General features: G+C 40.7%; 1 pseudogene; it reads right to left on the reverse strand.

Annotated features, from left to right (window-relative positions):
- Positions 1–3,672: 3,672 nt before the first annotated feature.
- Positions 3,673–5,861, reverse strand: LOC114205457 (putative ATP-dependent RNA helicase DDX5 pseudogene; annotated as a pseudogene).
- Between the last annotated feature and the right edge of the window lie 5,899 nt (positions 5,862–11,760).

Below are 11,760 nucleotides of genomic sequence, written 5' to 3' on the forward strand. Positions count from 1 at the left end.
GGGCTCTAGAACCAGGGAATCCAAGGGCTGTAGTATGGGATAGAGGCAGGATATCTAGTAGACAAACATGCCCTATACGTTTTGCTTCTAAGCACCTACAGTTTCTCTCTCTAATGTTCTGGATTCCAGACGACTTCCAAGGGGTGAAATGAATGTCTTCGGTTGGCCCTTATAACTAACATGGAAGGGAGAACTGGAATTTGATCCACACATGGCCAGTGCAGACTGGACCAGGCTTATCTGGGCACTCTGTCCTCAGGTTAAAAAATGATATAATGGCCGAGGAAATCCTGGTGATGACAGTGTTTAAGAATGGTCCTTGGATCTTATTGCTCCAGCCTGAACTGGCTGTCCTCTTCAATGGGAGAAAACTGTTCTCTTGGGATCGCTGTCACTGTCTTGGGGATTCCATTCACCTCTGTCCTAGGTTGGCTTAAAGTGACTTTTACAGTCATATTTGATTGATTGTTTATCTGGATATAGAATTCTTTTTGGAAGATAAGTTTTCTTCAGAATTTGGAAAACAATGCTTCATTGTCTTCCAGCTTCCTTGTTAGTGTTGAGAAGTTCTCCCTAATCACCTATATTTTCTCTCTGGAACCTTGGACAAACTTTTCTTTTCACGCAATCTTGTGAAATTCCACAATAATGTGCCTAATATGGGTCTGCCTTCATTCATTGTGCTAGGCAGTTGGTAGATCTTTTGAGTATATCAATTCATGTCCTTTGGTTTTGGAAATTTTCTTGGATTATCTTACTAATCATTAGCTTCTCTGGGCTTTTTTTTTTTTTTCCTCCTACTCTCTTCTATTATTTGGATATTGGATCTTTTGGACTGATCCTCTATTTAACTTTTCTTTTCATTCTTTTTTTTAATCTCTGACTTTTTGCTCAACTTTCTGAGAGATTTTCTTTTTCTTTTTTTTAAGATTTTATTTATTTATTTGTCAGAGAGAGAGAGAGAGCACAAGCAGGGGGAGCGGCAGGCAGAGGGAGAAGCAGGTTCCCCGCTGAATAAGGAGCCCTGATGCGGGACTTGATTCTAGGACCCTGGGATCATGACCTGAGTCGAAGGCAGACGCTTAACCGCCTGAGCCACCCAGGCGTCCCCTGAGATTTTCTTGGTAATCTCCAGCCTAATGGCTTGGCTTTTCAGTGTTGCATCTATGTTTTTAATTCTCAAGAACTCCTTTTAAGTTTGTCCTCTGAAAAGTCTTTGTTGAAACACACATCCATTCTTGTTTCATGATGGTAATTTCTTATTTCTCCAAAGGTAATAGTGATAATTTTGTTTGTTGTGTTTTCTTCTGTCTGCTTAACTGCTGTATCTACCACGTTACATTTTTTTATGCTTTAGGGTTTTTTGTTTGTTTGTTTGGTTCATTTGTTTGTTTGTTTTGTCTTTGCATTTCGTAATAATGTCTTTCCTCAGATATCTGGTCATACTTGAATGGTGGTGATTAAGGATGGGCACCTAAAATGCTGATTGGAGCTTCTGAGAGCAGGAGTAGAGTTCTGGACACTGAGTTTCACTGTATGGTGATCTTAACCAACTGAGCCACTCAGGCGCCTCATCTCACATCCAATTTTTATTTCCGAGAGGAGTCAGACATATATAAGAGGATGCAAAAAGAAATCAAATAAAATTGTCTATGTCCTAGATGCTCAGCTAACTCTTTAATCACCCGGCGGTAATGAAGAGAATCTTGGATTCCCACAACAGCAGAATGTCAACTGGAACTTCAGCTCAGGTCATGATCCTGGGGTCCTGGGATCAAGTCCTGCATTGGGCTCCTTAGTCAGCGGGGAACTTTGGAACTAATTCAAGCCTGACATGTGACAAGCCAGTCACCCTGTATTTGCTCCAGAAAACATTCTCTGAGCTGTGTTTGCCTGCCCTAATGCATAGCTAGCTAAGATCCTTGAGCACACATCTCCCAGGGGAAGAGAGGGTTCCCAGAAGTCTGGATCTTGAGGGATTTCAAAGGTGATCAGTGCACCAAAGCAAGTTGTACACCTAATGAGGTTTTGCCCCTTGTGATACAGTTCTGAACATTTGGGAAGGGCTTGCTCCTGGAGGAGCAGATGACAGTGTGATTACAAGAAAAAATGATGGAGGAACACCTCACTTCCCATTGCCTCACCAGGGGCAATTCAAAGCTAGAACCGCAATTTCCAAACCCATCATTAAAACCCAAGCCACGCTGTAAATCAGTACAGAGTACTGTTATTCCCAGTAGCTTCATTTTGTAGAATCATAGTAAAAAATAGGAATCAGAGGCTTCTAAAATTATCTTTGATGTCATTCTGGTTGTTCTTTCTTTTATAATTTCCCTCACCTGGTAATGTGCTGACTTGGCACCACATCCTCTCTTTTTTGTTTCATTGTATTTTGTATTTAACTGTATTTACTTGTGTGAATGGTTATTAAATTCATGGTTTTCAAATTTCAAGATGTATGAGTCTCTTATTTTCCAGTGTGCCCAGCTCCTAGTGTCCTTGTCTAGAGGCAACCAATATTACAAGTTTTTCAAATGTATCTTTAAGAAATATTTTGTGCACACATACATTCTCTTTTTTTCTTCCCTTTTAGCCTTTTGCATAGGTGGTAGCATTCTGTACGCAGTTTTCTGCACCTCTTTCCCTACCAAACTGCACTTTCTGTTGCTACTGTTTCACATACTTCTACATAGTATTCCATGGTGTGGGTAAACCATAGTGCATTCAGCCAACCCACTATTGAGGAGTTATTTCATCTCTACTTTTTCTTTTCAAGGTTTTATTTCCTAGTCTTTCTTTCACTCTTCTTTTAAATTTCTATTTTTTATTTTTAAAAAATAGGATATACACATTTAGAATTTTAATTGCCAAATTACACACTAAAAATGTCATAGCAATTTACATTCTCACCAAATATATGAAAGAGCCTGTTTTGCATTATTCACAACAGCCAAAATATGGAAACAACCCAACAGTCTGTTGGCAGTTATGAATGGACAGAGACTATGTGGTATACATATACAATTGAATGTTATTCAACCTTAAAAAAGAAGAAAATAATGCCATTAGCCACAATATGGGTAAACCTGGAGGACCTTATTTTAAGTGAAATAAGCCAGTCATAGAAGGACAAATACTGCATAATTCTACTCAGATGAGGAAACTAAAACAATCAAACCACAAAAGCAGAGAACAAAATCGTGGTTACCAGGAGGTAGGGGAAGGGGAAATGGGGAGTTGTTCAACTGGTATAAAGCTTAATTTAAGCAAGATGAGTAGGTTGTAGAGATCTGCTGTACAACATAACGCCTATATTTAACAATATTGTATTGGGCACTTAAAACTTTGCTAAGAGGGTAGGTCTCATATTAAGTATCTTTGACAGACATACACACACAGACACAAGACAACTTTTAGAAATAATGGGTATGTCTATTTCCTTGACTGTGGTGATGGTTTCTTGGGTGTGTATGCCTATGTCCAAAGTCATCAAGTTGTATACATTACATATGTGCAGTTCTTTGTAGATGAGTCATACTTCAATAAAGCTGTTAAAAAAAGAGAAAGCGTCCTTTTTTCACAGTTTCACCAATACAAGTTTCAATCTCTGAAATGTTTGTCCATCTAATAGGATTTATTTATTTATTTATAATTAATTAATTAATTAATTAATTTTTTCAGTCTTCAAATATTTTTTATTGGAAGGCCATGCATTGCCTTCATTTATTGTATTTCAAATCACTGTACATTTACTTTTGTGAAAACACTGCCTGCATTTTCTAGTACAAAAAAAAAACCTAAAAATTGTTTCAGGAATGTAGAGAAATATCCAACTTAAATAGCGGAAAAGTGCACCATAATTACTGCTGCACTGCAGTCATTTCTGCATTTCCCGTGTTTCTTAAATAACTGTCTTGTCTGATAACACACAATATAAAGAGCAATTATGAAAAACAGACATTTACATATACTTCTAAAGTCTTATTGAGAATATCCTGTTGGCATTGGATATCCAATCATAGGCGCAGCTGCAGGAGCAGGGTATGCATATGCCTGTTGGTTCATACCATTGTGTGTATTTGGAACGTTACTTCCATATTGCTGAGTGCTATCATAACCATTCTGGTAAGTCCCTGTTGGATTACCAGTCCTAAAACTGGTCTGTATACCGGCAGACACAAAATTACTTCCAAAGCTCCCATTGGTGTAATTTGCAGCACTGTAAACACCATTCTGAGTTTTTGCCCCAAAATCTCTCTTAAGCAGACTAGAGTAACCTCTGTCATAATTTTCCCTGTCTCTAAAGGTATTAAATCCTCCCCTTTTGCCCGCAGAGTATCTGTCCCGGTGCTCATCCTTCATGCCTCCACTACCCCTGGAACGACCTGAACCTCTGTGTTCGACCAACTAAAGCAACTTGGGATTAATTGCTTGATTAGCTTCACGAAGCACAGAGATAAGGTCGCTCACTTGCTTTATGTTATTAGGTGTAAAGAAAGTGTATGCTGTGCCTGTTTGGGTACTGTGAGCAGTTCTTCCAATTCGATGAATATAATCCTCTGAGGAGTTAGGGTAGTCATAATTGACGACAAATTTCACATCTTCCACATCTAGCCCTCTGGAGGCCACATCTGTAACAATCAGAATTAGGAGCTTTTCCATGTTTGAATTCATTTAGAATCCAGTCACGCTCCTGTTGACTCTTGTCATCATGGATACCCATGGCAGGCCACCCATCTCTCCTCATTTTTCTAGTAAGCTCATCACATCTTCTTTTGGTTTCGACAAAAACAATGGTTTTATTCTCCTCACTCATTATCTCTTCCATTAGACGAATAAGTTTTTCATCCTTTTCTACATCATGACATACATCCACAATCTGAAGAATGTTGTGGTTTGCACTCAGTTCTAGTGCACCAATGTTTATATGTATGTAGTCTTTCAGGAAATCTTCAGCAAGCTGTCTTACTTCTTTTGGCCAAGTTGCACTCCACATTAGAGTCTGCCTATCAGGTCTTATCTGATCCACAATCTTCCTTATTTGGGGTTCAAAGCCCATATCAAGCATTCTATCTGCTTCATCAAGGACAAGGTAAGTAGTTCTTTTCAGATTGGTTTTCCCACACTCTAAAAAGTCAATCAGTCTTCCAGGTGTTGCAATACAGATTTCCACACCTCTCTCCAAATCACAAATCTGTGGTCCCTTAGGAGCACCACCATAGATGCAAGTGGACTTCAATTGACATGCTCTACAGTATTCAGCAGCTACTTGCTGTACCTGTTGGGCCAGTTCCCGAGTTGGTGCCAGCACCAAGCAAATAGGCCCATCATCTCTCTCTAGGAATGGCTGATGATTGATGTGGACAATAGCAGGCAGCAAATAAGACAATATTTTCCCGGATCCAGTCCGAGCTACTCCAACCATATCCAATCCACTTAGAGCAATGGGCCATCCCTGAGCTTGAATAGCAGTGGGTTCAGTAAAATTCTGTCTTGCAATCACATCCATGACATTTGCAGGCAAGTTTGCTTCATAAAAATTCAGAACTGGCTTTGGGCAGTTGTGACCTCTAACCATAATTTCCTTACTCCTTCTGTATGTCTCCACCTCTTGTGCTGTGCGCCTAGCCAAATCAGGGTGTTCTTGATAAAAATTCTTCTCAAATTTGGGCAGCTCATCAAGATTCCACTTCTTTTTGACTAGGTTCTCCCCAAGGTTTCCAAACTTCTTTCCAGATAGGGGCCCTGCCCTACTTCCCCCAAATCGAGGTACACCAAACCCTCGATCCCGGCTGCGGTCTCGGTCACTTGAATAACCCGACATGGCGTCAATGGTTGCGGTTGGCGGGGAACGAAGCAGAGAGAATTGGGTGAGACGAGTCGCTGCAGGTGGCTTTGGCTATGGCAAAGCCTTGCGGGGGCGGCAGCGGCAGAGGGGTGGCGAGGGCAGGAGCCGGAGCTGCTTGACAAGAGACCGGTGGAAATGAATGAGGTCTATTTTTTTATTTTTAAAGTAAGCTCTACACCCAGCTTGGGGCTTGAACGCACATGCTCTACCGAGTCAGCCAGGTGCCCCTATTTGTTTATTTATTTATTTTTAAAGATTTATTTATTTATTTTAGAGAGAGAAAGAGAGCACATGGGAGGTGCAGAGGGAAAGGGAGGGAGAAAGAAACTCACGCTGACTATGCGCTGATCATAGAGCCCAACTCGGGGCTGGATCTCGGGACCCTGAGATCACAACCTGTGCAGAAACCAAGAGTCAGATGCTTAACCAACTGTGCCCCCCAGGCACCCTCCTATTTGTTTATTCTTAGACATTTTTCACAATGTAATTATGCAAAAAGTAAATGATTGTTAAATAAAATTTACAAAATACAGAAAAACAAAATAATTTTAAAAAAATAACCATAATCCCACCCAGCTACAACCAAGTTACAATCTTGGGGGGAATTTACTGTCAATGCTATAGTTTATATTCCTTTTCTTCTTCTTCTTTTTTTTTTAATAAATATGGTAACATACACATTGTTTCTTTTCTTTTTTTAAAAAGATTTTATTTATTTATTTGACAGAGACACATCGAGAGAGGGAACACAAGCAGGGGAAGTGGGAGAGGGAGAAGCAGGCTTCCCGCGGAGCAGGGAGTCCGATGCGGGGCTCGATACCAGGACCCTGGGATCATGACCTGAGCCGAAGGCAGGCAGACGCTTAACAACTGAGCCACCCATGCGTCCCTGTACACATTGTTTCTTAACTCACTTTTTATTTTTATTTTTTTAACTTTTTTTTAAAGATTATTTATTTATTTGAGATAGAGATAGAGAGAGAGAGGGAGGGAGAGCGCAGAGGAGAAGCAGACTCCCCACTGAGCAGAGAGCTCAATGTGGGACTCAATCCCAGGACCCTGAGATCATGACCAGAGCCAGAGGCAGATGCCCAACCGACTGAGCCACCCAGGCGCCCCTTAACTCACTTTTTAAAGTTAATAACATATGATGAACATTTTCTATATTATTAATTATTCTGTCTTTAATACATTAACATTTTAATAAAAATTTGAAACATGTAAAAGTAGAATATCATAGAACATCCATATACACACTGTCTAGATTTACAAATTATTAACATGTTCCCCTTTTACTCCATTTATTTCTGTTTCTTTGCTGAGTGTTTTAACATATTGCTGGCCATCATGACATTTTACCCTATATACGTTTTCTTAGGCTTTAGTAAAACTACTCTTCCTCAATTCCCCCCTTAGTCTGGTATTATTCCAAGTCATTTTATATATTTATGTATATATATTTATATACATATACATGCATACATACACAAACATATATACAGACATATACGAATAAACAAAGATGCATATGCACATGCATATAAGTAATTGTGATACTATCTATCTACATGATAGAATTATAGGGCTTCCCTAAGGCAAAATGTAGACCCAAGCAAGCTCTTTGTCCTGAGGTACCTAGCACCTTTGTCCTTTTTCTAGGGACCCAACAAAACCATTCACACAAAGTTGCTGGGAACTTAAAAAAAAACACAATAAATATTGAAGAGCATGTAAGTTTTAAATTTTTTTCTTTTTCAAGCTCTATTAGAAAGCTGTAGTCATCAAGATAGTATGGTACTTGCACAAAAACAGACACATGGATCAATGGAACAGAAAGAGAACCCAGAAATGGACCCTCAACTCTATGATCAGTGAATCTTGAACAAAGAAGAAAAGAATACCCAGTGGAAAAAACAGTCTTGGGGCACCTGGGTGGCTCGGTCGTTAAGTGTCTGCCTTGGGCTCAGGTCATGATCCCAGGGCCCTGGGATCGAGCCCTGCATCGGGCTCCCTGTTCCACGGGAAGCCTGCTTCTCCCTCTCCCATTCCCCCTGCTTGTGTTCCCTCTCTTGCTGTGTCTCTCTCTATCAAATAAATAAATAAAATCTTAAAAAAAAAAGAGAGAATCTCTTCAACAAATGGTGTTGGGAAAACTGGACAGCAACATGCATAAGAATGAAACTGGACCACTTCCTTACACCATACACAAAAATAAATTCAAAACGGATGAAAGACCTAAATGTGAGGCAGGAATCCATCAAAATCTTAGAGGAGAACATAGTCAGAAACCTCTTTAACCTCGGCTGTAGCAACTTCTTACTAGACATGTCACTGGAGGCAAGAGAAAAGCAAAAATGAACTATTGGGACTTTATCAAGATAAAAAGCTTCTGCACAGCGAAGGAAACAATCAACAAAACTAAAAGGCAGCCTATGGAATGGGAGAAGATACTTGCAAATGAAATATCTGATGAAGGGCTAGTATCTAAAATCTATAAAGAACTTATCAAACTCAACACCCAAAAAACAAATAACCCAGTTGGGAAATGGGCAGAAGACATGAATAGACTTTTCCAAAGAAGACATCAGATGGCTAAGAGACACATGAAAAATGCTCAACATCACTCACCATCATGGAAATACAAATCAAAACCACAATGAGATACCACTTCACAACTTTCAGAATGGCTAAAATTAACAACACAAGAAACAACACGTGTTGGCAAGGATGCAGAGAAAGGGGAACCCTCTTGCACTGTTGGTGGGAATGAGAACTGGTACAGGCACTCTGGAGAACAGTTTTGGGGTTCCTCAAAAAGTTAAAAAATAGAACTATCCTACAATCCAGGAATTGCACTATTAGGTATTTACTGGAAGGATACAAAAATACAGATTTGAATGGATAAAGAAGATGCGGACAGTCACACACACACACACACACACACACACACACACACACACACACACACACACGGGAATAGTACTCAGCCATCAAAAAGAATGAAGTCTTGCCATTTGCAACGATGTGGTTGGAGCTAGAGTATATTGTGCTAGGTTAAATAAGACATTCAGAGAAAGGCAAATACCTTATGATCTCACTCATATGTGGAATTCAAGGAAGAAAACAGATGGACATATGGGAAGGGGGAAAAGAAAAAAAAGAGAGGGAAACAAGCCATTAGAGACTCTTAACGATAGAGAACAAACTGAGGGTTGATGGCGGGAGGTGGGTGGGGGATGTGCAAGATGGGTGATGGGTATCAAAGAGGGCATTGTTGTGATGAACACTGGGTGATGTATGTAAGTGATGAATCACTGAATTCTACTCCAGAAACCAATTTTGCACTTTATGTTCACTAACTAAAATTTATTTTTTAAAAGATTTTATTCCTTTCCCAGAGTCCATAGTCTCTCATGGTTCGTCTCCCCCTCTGATTTCCCCACCTTCAGTTTTCCCTTCCTTCCTCTAATGCCCAGTGATGGCTACTAAGGAGGGCACATGATGCAATGAGTACTGGGTGTTATATGCAAATAATGAATCATGGAACACTACATCAAAGATTAATGATGTACTGTATGTTGACTAACATAACATAATAAAAAAAGATTTTATTCATTTATTTGAAAGAGAGAGAGTAAGAGAGAGAGCACAAGAGGGGGGAGGGTCAGAGGGAGAAGCAGATTCCCGCTGAGCAGGGAGCTGGATGTGGGGCTTGATTCTGGGACTCCAGGATCGTGACCTGAGCGGAAGGCAGCCACTTAACTGACTGAGCCATTCAGGTGCCCCTAAAATTTAAATTAAAATTTTTTTTTGTCTTAAGGCAACATTAGCTGTAAGGTACCTAGGGAAGACAATATCTCCATTTCTCAGACCACAAAACCAAGGTTCCATGAAGTTAAGAACTTGCTATAGGCTTATACACTAATGAACAGGAATTCTAGCTCATCTTCTTACTTCAAAACCAAATGACCTTCCCCCCAGGAGTTTTGTATCTTAAAAAAGGACCACAGGAGGAAGTTATACTTTATGAACAGTGATGAGTTGGTTGTATAGGATTCTGGGCTTTAGAGAAAGATATTTTGGGAAAGAACCACCTTTCCAAAGACCGGCCTCCGCCTGCTCCATCTGGAGTGGGAGGCAAATGCATGAGGGTTTTTCTTGGGGACGGAAGCAGTTTGGGGAGATTTTGCAAAGGGAGAGCTAAATGGATTTGGGAATTTGCTGGATGCTGGGGAAGAGGAAGAGGAATCAGAGAAAATGCCAAGGCTTGAGCTTGGATGAAAGGAAGAATTTGTGCTTGGAGCTGGTTTTGGAGAAAGGATGGCAGTAACCATTGACTTTAACTTATTGCCTTTGGAAAACATCCAGATAAAGGTGTCGAGTGTTCCTTTGGAGATTCAGGGTTGCAGCTCAGAAAAGGAAACCTGAAGCTGTAGAATTAAAAATCACTGAAGCAGAGGCAACGGTAGATAGAGGCCATGGCAGGAGATAAATGGAGACAGTAGAGAGGAGGAAGTGGAGTGGGCCAAGGATGAGGCCATATATAGGGTCATCAGGAGAAGGAAGGAGAAAACCAAGAACAAATGAAGAAGACAGAGAAGAAGCATCAAAGAAGAGAATAATAGAAGGATGGTGTTACATCACCAAAGTCTGATGAAGAGCACCACCAAGGAAGGCAGGGCTTATCAACAGACCAAAGGTTACAGGACAGTCAAGGAGGATGAGAACTGAGAAAAGACCATTGGATGTGTTGAGAGCTGAGAGTATGTTATTGAATTGAGTGGTTTATGGAAAGGAAACACCAGTTTGAAGGGTGGTGAATGGGATGAAGTATGGATAAAATAAACATATATCATTCCATCACCTTAGGCTCCTCTGGGAGCATAGGGGTCACTGGCTCAAACCAGGACAAAGTAATGGGACACTCCTTTCTGTTTCCCTGTACCAACAAGTCCCAGCTTCTGCTCTCTTGCAAGTACGTATTACATTCAAATCTGCTGTTGTTGTTCATTTAAACTACCTTCCTCCTAAACAAAAATCTGCCAAGAGGTTATAAAACAAGGCTCTTTGCCCCCCACCACCCTATGTCCTACATAGCTTGTGTGTTTCAAAATATTCATATTACCCTAGTCCTGGTAATAATGAGATAGAGAGAGAGACTGGGGGGGGGAGAGGGAGAGGAGAGGGAGAGAGGAGGAAGAAGAGAGAGGAGAGAGAGAGAATGTGTGTGTGTTTAAGTAAGGTATAACACATACGGGAAAGTGCACAAATATTAAGTGTGCAGCTTAATGAATTGTTATGCAGTATGTTCCTGGATAGCCACTATCTACATGCCGATAAAGAACATTTTCAGCACCCAGCAGGTGCTCTTGATGCCCTTGGCTGTGATTGCAGAGAACTGGTCCAACTCCAGGGGTGAACCCATGGTGGGTAGAAGTCTTGACTTCGATGTTTAACTGCCCCTGAAAAGCAGGATAGCATACATAATGTTGGAAGTGTGGACATCGGGCTACTACCGGGTTTGAATCTCAGCTCCATGACTCACTAGCTCTGTGACCTTCGGCAAGTTACTTAACATTTCTGAGTCCTGATTTGCTCATCTGTAAACTGAGACAATAAGAGTATGTACTTGACAGGACCGTGGTGAAAATTGAATGAGGTGCTGAGAATAGTGTCTGGCACATAGTAAGCACTCAATAAATGTAAGTTCTTCTGAAGCCACCGGTGGGAATTCCAAGGGCACCGCCAGAGCCAATGGAGCGTATATTTGGGGGTGGGTCACGTTGACCCTTCAAATCCCCCCTTAGCCATTTCTACCTTGCTTACAAGGAGCCAGGGCTTTTCACTAGGTCTCCTTGGTCTCTCCATAAGGTCTCTGTTCTATCCTGTTCCTGGGCACTGCACACTCCGCC

Source organism: Eumetopias jubatus, unplaced genomic scaffold, assembly GCF_037043125.1.
Source record: "Eumetopias jubatus isolate StellerSeaLion01/CBP00866 unplaced genomic scaffold, mEumJub1_p1.0 scaffold_17, whole genome shotgun sequence".
NCBI lineage: Eukaryota > Metazoa > Chordata > Mammalia > Carnivora > Otariidae > Eumetopias > Eumetopias jubatus.